Raw genomic sequence first — 9541 nt, 5'->3', positions numbered from 1 at the left:
AGAAAAAGGGAGGGCTGAAAAAGAAGGATGATAGCGTGAATACCAGCAACTGTGTAGAACAAATGAATAAAGCTGCGGTGATTATATTACGCTCAGGAAAAAGAGTGATGAGTCGTCTCTAAAAATAAAAGGCTGAGGTGGTACGGGAAAGAGTTTCAGGAATGCCTGTCGATAATAATAGAAAAGAAGAAAATAATGAAGTTGAGAAGGTGACTTATGACGTGATAAGTCATTTGAAAGGGATACCAAGCTAGTTAAGCGTATATGATGCATTGTAGTTGTCAAAAGAATGTAGACACGTTATAATTCAGGTCTTATCAAACAACGAGGTTAGAAAAGCATTACTTGTAGAGATGGAAAGTACAAAACAAGAGACACGAAATAGCTGCATGCCCGTCATTTCCTTTTTCGACGATGATTTAAGTTGTGATAAGGAGCATAACAGGCCATTAATGATTATGAGTCACATTCACGGTAAACAGGTTAAGCGAATAATGCTGGATAATGGATCGGCAGTGAATGTTTTGCCATTAACAGTGTTAAATGAACTCGGATATCATTGTTCACATTTACGCCCTAGTGGAATGATGACACAAGGTTTTAATCAAGACGGGTAGCGTGCGTTGGGTAAAATTATGCTAACCATGGAAATAGAAAAGTTGACGACAAATGTTTTTACCATGTAATTAATGTAGTAATGACATACAACCTCATTTTGGGTAGGCCATGAATGCACCAATATAGCATTATACCCTTTACATCAATGCTTTAAGTATAGCAAAGATGGAATTCAACAAAAGGTGATTGCCAATTCAAGGCCATATAAAGCAGAAGCTTTCTTTGTCGATGCCAATTATTATGATGGATTCGCTATAGAAGAGGGGTAGATAAATGATGAAAATAAAGTGCTAAGAAGTGATCATATGAAGACAGTAGAGAAAGAAGCTGCAAAAATAGAATTGTCTGGGAGAGTGAACACGAAAAAGAAGTTTTACTTCGTGCTGAAATACTTGAGATGTCACGCCCCAAACTCGGAGACCGGGCTCACAAAATTCCCGATCGCCGAATCCGGCGCCGACAGCCTCCGTAGAACCCCATTCTCGGCTCCCAGCGCCCATTCGCCAGGTTCCGATCCTGGGATGCTACAAGGAGGATTTTGTACATCAGTTTGATTCGTAATAAGCATAACCAAAGGCATAACCCACAAACAACAACCAAAAACTCCATCACATTCCCACTATAATCAAAAACTTTCCAAGTACAATGAGCATAAGGGAAATACAATGAAGATAGACCAAAACTCCAAAAGAAGATCAGCCACGCGTCCAAGCCTCAGCGCTGCTGCGATCCAACGTCACCTGCACGCAACGGTCGTGCATAAGCTTATAGAAAGCTTAGAGGGTGGTGAAAGTGTATGCTCAAGGTGATAATGTAGTCATGCAGTATCAGAGTAATGCGGAACATGCTGATGAATGCTAAGAATCCCATTAGCCGTACCAAGGCCATGCGGTGCAAAGAATGATGTCGGCCATACCAAGGCCATGCAATGCAAAGTCAAGCATACAAATCCTCATCTAAGTCCACATGTCAATACGGCTCAAATCTGGAATATCACCGGGGTCTAGTACACTCCAAGCCAGATTGCCGCCCCATCGCGCGCAATAAGGTGAGTGGAAAAGACCTCACTATCCGCCTGCCAATATCGGGCTCGGCTCGTCAATAGCGGACCCATTCCTCGAGATTCAGCCTAGCATTGCCCCCTACTCTCGGGCGGGTAAGGCCGCACCCCCTTCCAACCGACCACGACACAGTGGAAAACGCAACCGTCTGGTAATCGGCAATCAGCGCTCATGCATCCACTCGGTCTAGACGTTGGAGCAACCTCCTGGTACCATAAGGGTTTAGGGACTTTCACCCAGGGATATCTATCGCACCCCATGTAGAACAATATTTCCGGTATCCAATCTGTCAACCATGATATGCATGTGGAGGCTACGACCCTGATGTCGCTAGGGCATATAGTAACCATGTCACACAATGCAAATGCATGAATCACACTATCCAAATCATGCAGGAATCCTGCGCGTATCGTGCGCTCATGTAGGGCAACACCTCCTATCCCATAAACAGTTCGCCCAAAGGCATATGCTATGATCAGTCATTTCTCATATCAAGCATACGTATGATGCATATGATCATGAATCATGAAATTAAACATGCTATATAGGATGGATGATGTACATAACGAAGGTGGGCCTAGACGGCCTACACATAACACGCACGAGCCTAACAATGGGCCTTAGGGAATGTCATAATGCGGACATTTAACCACACTATACTTGCAATGTGGACGTCAAACCACCATTGCTCCCAAGGCATAGCCCTGACGTAAACATCATTACATAAATCATGCTGGGATCGTACATTGCAATGGACCTTAGGCACGTCCCATTGGGCCTTAAATACGTCAAATGGGCCATATCATATGGGCCTTGTATTCATCAAGTGGGCCACATCATTGGGCCGCACCAATGGGCCTTATGTGCATTGCAATGGACTATAAACTCTGGGCTTCAGAACGTATCAAATAGGCCTAAGCTTATGGGCCTTACATATGTCAAATGGGCCTCGACAGTTGGGCCCCATATATGCATCAATGGGCCTACTCACATGGGCCTTATATATATCAAATGGGCCCCGCCAATTGGGCCCCATACGTGCATCAAATGGGCCTCAACCCATTAGTCCCATTACATTTTAATGGGCCTCGACCCATGGGCCTTATATATAAATCAAAGTGGGCCTCAACCATAGGCCACAAGTAATGAAATGGTCCTCCCATGCCAATAAAAAAATATATATATATATAATGTACATACAGTACATATAATATTATATATCATATAATATTATATATATATGTATATATATATATATAAATATATAAATATATATATATATAAATATACACACACGCACACACCACACACGCACACACACACACACGCACGCACCCACCCACCCACCGTCCCTGGACGGTGGGGAAAAACACAAACATCAAAGCTGGCCCCACCGTCTGCCTGGACGGTGCCCAAAACACATGCATCATTGTGGGCTCCATGTGGGGCCCACCCTAAAGTTTACATTCCATCCCACCCGTTGATAGGGCCACATAGGCCTAGATGAAGGGTGGACACAAATTTCCACTCGGATCCAAAACTTCTGTGGGCCTAAAAGGAGTTCCAACGGTAGAGTCCAATTCCCACTGTTTCCTTTGATGTGGGCCACCCGAGTCTTGGATCAGTATGATTTTTGGGGTGGGCCCACGTCAGGTAGTGGCCTACCCTATGAACGGTTTAGATAGCATATAAACACCAAGGTGGGGCCCACGGCTACAGCCGTGGGTGGCTGACGCCCGCCCGCTCGCCCGAGCGCTGGTGCGCAGGCAGCGTCCCTGCTGCCGCCTGACACAGCAGCGTCAGCTGCTGTGTATATTTTTTTTGATTTTTTTTTTTTTAAAAATCTAAGAATTTTTATAGGTGGGGTCCGCATCAAGTGAATCCACTCCGTCCATTGTTCTTCTATGGCTCACTACGAGCAAAACAAGTCCAATATTGGACATGTTCCAACGTACAACCCATCAGGGGAGGTTTCAATGGTGAAAACCACCTTTTGGTATGGTATGGCCCGCCTGAGGGTCTGATGGATCCCACCTCCTGGCTCAACGCTTAAAATCGTCTTAGGAAAGGAATGAACGGCACGGATTTAATACATACATCAAGGTGGGGCCTACATGAGTGGACCACTCCAAGGCCAAAAAAAATAATATATTTATGTTTTCCCATTTAAACGTCCAGCGTCCAGGGACGCTGGACGGTCTTACCATTTGAGGTGGGCCTGTTCAGGTGGGCCACCACTGATGAGTGGCATGGGCACTATACTTATAAGGTGGGCCCCACTCAAATAAAATACTTACTACATGGTGGGGTCCATTCAAGCAGGCCATACGACCTTATAAAAATAAAATAAAATAAAAATAAAACAAAAAGGGAGAGATATAGAGAGTGAGACCGTGTGATGGAGGGACCCCGGCACTATGGGCCCTCCCTTGCACTAAATCATACATCAAGTGGGTCCCATCTTATGTGGCCCATTAAAATTAAATCCAACGGTGGAGATCCCTTCTCCACCAAATTAAACGGTCTAGATGACCCTAAATATACAAGAAAATAAACATCATGATGGGGTCCATGGAGAATGGCCCCATCATGGAATGATCATGATGATCCAAGTGGGCCATCGGCCACATCTTAGGGTCCAAAGTGAGATCCAAACCATTGATCGGTTGGCCTCACTTGGCCCATCTTAAAAATATGAAAATCTACCCTATCAAGGCACCCACCACTTGATCTTCTTGCTCCCTAGGCCTCCTTAGCTCCTTGTACAACCCTTTGATGGTGGAAGATGGGAAATGGATGGTTGAGATGAGAGATGAAGGGGTGGGAAAGGTGGACCTCACAAAGGAAGTTTTCTCACCATGGGAGGACCATACGTATGGGACTTGCTATGGGAGAGTTTGAATGAGAGAGAGACTTGTAAGGGAGAGAGAGAGAGGGAGTGAGATAGGGTGATGGAGTGATGGGGGATGGTTTGGGTTGAAAATGGTAAAAAGAGGTATGGTTGTTGTTGAAATTTGGAAAAGAGGAGTGGTGAGGTGGAAAGAAGGGTGGACTTTTGTAAAAGGTGGTGATGGGTTGATGTACTTGAGGTATGGGGTGCTTTGATGGTTGATTGATGGGACTAATAGTAGAGATTCCCTCGAAATCCGCAACGCGCGGTGTTTCTTCGGAATAAACGCTGATCGGCATCTTCTTGCCTGGGTATCGGTTCAGTGCGCAAGTCACGGCGTTGGAACCGCGGCGACGACGCGGTCACTATGATATATCTTTCAGACCAAGCCGACGTCGGTGCGCGGGACCTGGCTTAGGATCGTGCGCAAATACCGAATACGGTGCGAAGGTTACAGGAATTTGACCGGAAGGACCGCGGAAGCTAACGGAACAGTACGGATTAGGACACGGGTCTTACATGAGACGACCAGGACAGCCTCCGTTAACATTACTATCACTCGAGCAGCTGAAAGTCTTATAGTCAAATTACACAATACCATTGCCATATGCTGAAAGGAACAAGCCATTCCCGGCCATTCTGAGAAGATTTCATGTCAAATCCAGTTTGAAATATCTCGAGCCAATTAAATTCTATGCCCCTACAGAAATAAGAGAAGAGGAAAAAGCTGATAATAACATAAGTTGTGAAAAATTGAAATTTGAAGATTTCAAGAGATACAGTCTTGATAGTAGAAGAATTATGAAAAATATAGGTTTTAACTATAAAGAACCAACTGACTTGAATTATGGGAAAGGAATACAGATTCCAATCGGAGTAAATGAGAAGAAGCGAGAGAAATTCCCTAGATTGGGGGCAGAATCTTCAGTAAACATGGTTATAGTTAATCTGATAGAAGAGATAGATTTCAAAAAAATCAAGCATCCTGAAATAGCTCCGAAACGGATGGAGGACGAGGGGTAGCTAACAATGGACAGTTTATGAGAAATAAATTTGGGAACAGAAGAAGAACTACAGAATACATTCATAAGCACCAACCTCTCTGAGTAAGAAGTCGATCAATGTATCAAGCTTTTGAAAGAAAATAGAGAGATGTTCACTTGGACGTATGTAGAAATGGTAGGCCTGGAACCATCAGTAGCAATGCATCGGTTGAACATCTCTAAGGACAAGAGGCCAATTAAGTAAGGATAATGACGATTCCACCCAGATTTAATTCCCCTGATAGAAGAAAAAAGAAATAAAACTGATTAAAGTCGAGTTTATAAGAGAAGTCAAATATCCTAAATGGATATTGAATATTGTCCCAGTGAAAAAGAAAAGTGGACAAATCAAAGTATGTGTTAATTTTAGAGATCTAAATGAAGCATGCCCAAAAGATGATTTTCCATTGCCAATAACTGAGTTGTAGATCGACAGCATGACGAAATACACTGTTATGTCCTTTATGGACGACTATGCAGGATACAACCAGATAAGGATGGCTTCAGAGGATGAAGAAGCTACAACATTCAGAACTTCTTTGGGAATTTATTGCTATAAGGTCATGCCATTTAGGCTTAAGAATGCTAGTGTAACATATCAAAGAGTGATGCAGAACATCTTTGAAGATATGATGCATAAACATGTTGAATGTTATGTAGATGATTTGGTAGTCAGGTCAGATAATTATGAAGAACATCATGAACATTTAAGTTCAATTTTTCATCGGTTAAGAAAGAAATAGTTGAAGATGAATCCAGCCAAATGTACTTTTGGTGTCTCATCGGGAAAATTTCTTATTTTTGTTATTAGACACAGAGGAATTGAAGTTGATCCGGAGAAAATTAAAGCTATTCAAGATATGCCGCCTCCGAAAATGTTGAAAGAATTAAAAAGTTTATGAGGAAAGTTGGCGTATATTCGTCATTTTATCTCAATCTTGCGGGGAGATGTCAGCCATTTTCTCATTTGATGAAGAAAAGAATAGAATTCGTATGGGACGCGTCATGTCAGAAAGCGGTCGATTCAATTAAAGAATTGTTGAAACAACTTCTAGTGTTGGTAGCTCCTGTGAAAGGTAAACCACACATTCTATATATATCTGCAGCCGAGAATTCATTAGAAGTTCTATTGGCATAGGTGAATGAACAGGGAAAGGAAATCGCACTCTATTATTTGAGTCAAACTTTGATTGGTGCAGAATACAATTATTCGCTACTTGAGGAAGTATGCTTGACATTAATATTTGCAATGCAGAAACTAACACACTTTGCCTTTCTCATGATATAATCTTAATCTTGTGAGTGGATCTCATAAAGTTCTTGATGACCAGGCTAATGTTATCAGGAAGATTGGCCAAATGGATGATGTTTCTTTCAAAATACATAATCACTTACGAGCCGGGAAAAGCAGTAAAACGACAGGCAGTAGCAGATTTCTTGGTGGCACATCCTGTGACAGATAGAGAAATTATTAGTGATGACTTCCCAGATGAACAAGTTATGATGATTGAATTGCCAAATTCATGGTAAATGTACTTTGATGGTGCTTCTAGAATGTTAGGAACAGGCGCTGGAGTAATATTCATCAATCCTCAAGGTGATTTGTTGTCTTACTCTTTCACATTGAGTACTGTGTGTACAAACAATGAAGCTGAATATAAAGCTCTTATTATTAGAATGGAAATAGCTCAAGAAATGAAGATAAATAGGCTACAAATTTTTAGGGATTCCAAGTTGGTTATAAACCATCTAACAATAGAGTTCGAAATAAGAAAACAAGAACTCCTTCCAAATTGTTGATGAGCGCAATAATTGATAGAACAATTCCATGATGTTGAAATCAAACAAATACTGCGATGTGAGAATGCAAGGGCAATTGCTTTAGCTAGCCTGGCAGCAACTTTATCCTATCCAGATGGAAGTCCCCTTCAAGTAACAATAGAAGAAAGAAGGTTCTTACCATCATTTGAAATCATTAAAGAAGCCATTGAAACATTTCCTGTATCATGTTTGGAAGTCATAATAAATGATTAGTGCGAATCATTCGTGGATTATCTCAAGTATAATATTCTACCAGAGGACCTAGCACAAAGGTTGCAGATTAAACAAAGATCAAAGAGATTCATTATGCGTAGCGAAGTGTTGTATGGAAATTCTCATAATGGAATGCTATTGCGGTGTCTGGATACGGAAGAAGCAAATTAAATACTAAAAGAAGCCCATTCTGGAGAATGTGGAGCACATCCAGCCGGCCGAAATTTATTTCATCGAGTGCATTGAATGGGGTATTATTGGCCTACGATGTTCAAAGACACTATTGATTATGCGAAATGATGTCATGAATGCCAAGTTCATGGTGATGTCATACATGTGCCTCCTGAAGTTCTTCATAAATTGGTAGCTTCGTGGCCTTTCACCACTTGGGGACTGGATGTCATCGGTCCCATAAATTCACGTTCATTTAAAGGAAAGCAATATATACTAGCAGCGACAAATTATTTCTCTAAATGGACTGAAGCGATTGCGCTTTGAAATGTCAAAGAAAATGATGTCGTGAATTTTATTTGACATGCGATAATATATCGCCATGGCATTCCAAAAAGAATCATCACTAATAATAGTACTCCTTTCAAGAACAGGGGCATGGAGAAATTATGCCAGAAATTTGGCATTTATCACTCATTTTCAATACATTATTACCCCCAGCCAACGAGTTAGCAGAGGCCTTCTACAAGACGATTGTGAAAATATTGAAGAAAACTATCAAAGGAAATAAGTGTGATTGGGATGAAAATTTGTAAGAAGCTTTATGGGCCTACAAAACCACTCATCACACTACAAAAAAAAAGCCACACCGTATTCGTTAGTGTATAGCATTGAAGCTGTCATCTTGATTAAAACACAAGTCGCGTCGCTCAGGGTAGCAGTACATCAATCAATTACGGATGACAAAAAATGCGAAGATACGGCTGATCGAGTTGGACACGTTCAATGAAAAACGCTTGGCATCTCAACAACGATTAGAATTATATCAGGCAGGAATTTATGCTACCTTCGATAAAAAAGTCAAACATCGCTCTTTCTAGAAAGGTGGCCTGGTGCTAATGTTAAAAAGACCTATAGTGGTCACTCGAAGAACTGGGGGTAAATTTGATCCCAAATGGGATGATCTGTATGTGATAACAGAAGTGTATTCAAATGGACCCTATCGAGTGGTTGATCAAAGTGGACGAGGTATTGACATACCTGTTAATGCCCGCTTTATCAAGATATATTATCCCTGATAATCGCTGTGATTTTGATTCCAAAGATTATTAGATATAATACTTCCCAATTAAAAGGGAGCAAGATGAGTAAAATGATGAAACAACCTAAAAAGGCAAATGCCATGTACTCTTCTTCATATGTGAATGAGTGAATGAAAGCCATATTCTCAAAGATTCAAGCATATCAATATTACTGCCGATTATCACCAAGCGCCGATGATTACTATCAAATTGCCATCGCTATTTGTTGACTGGTCACTATTACAAAGCCATCATCGTTGAATTGATATTATTGCTAAGTTGATACACTATTTTAAACATAATATTATCAAGGATATTATTATCAACACTGGCGATATATCATTTATTAACTCATCGTCCACAATAGCGGCTATGGTGATTCATCATTTATGGTAGGCGATATGTCAAATGTTATGTGGGCAACAGTGAAAAGCTAGTGGCCCTAAAAAGCCCGCAAATGCTATTACATGCTTAGACCCATGCAGGTAGCGGAGTGTGCCTGTACGACTAACAACGCATGAGACCAATGGCATCTATACAGCTTCCAATGGCATCTATACAGCTTCCAACAGCATCACGGGGGAAAGTGAGAGAAAATGCCCTCCGGTGAATGGGTTCGACCTGGCAGACGATCGAAGAAAA

This window comes from Magnolia sinica, chromosome 1, assembly GCF_029962835.1.
Source record: "Magnolia sinica isolate HGM2019 chromosome 1, MsV1, whole genome shotgun sequence".
NCBI classification, from domain to species: Eukaryota; Viridiplantae; Streptophyta; class Magnoliopsida; order Magnoliales; family Magnoliaceae; genus Magnolia; species Magnolia sinica.
The sequence above is the reverse complement of the archived record's forward strand: the minus strand, read 5'-3'. Positions refer to the sequence as shown.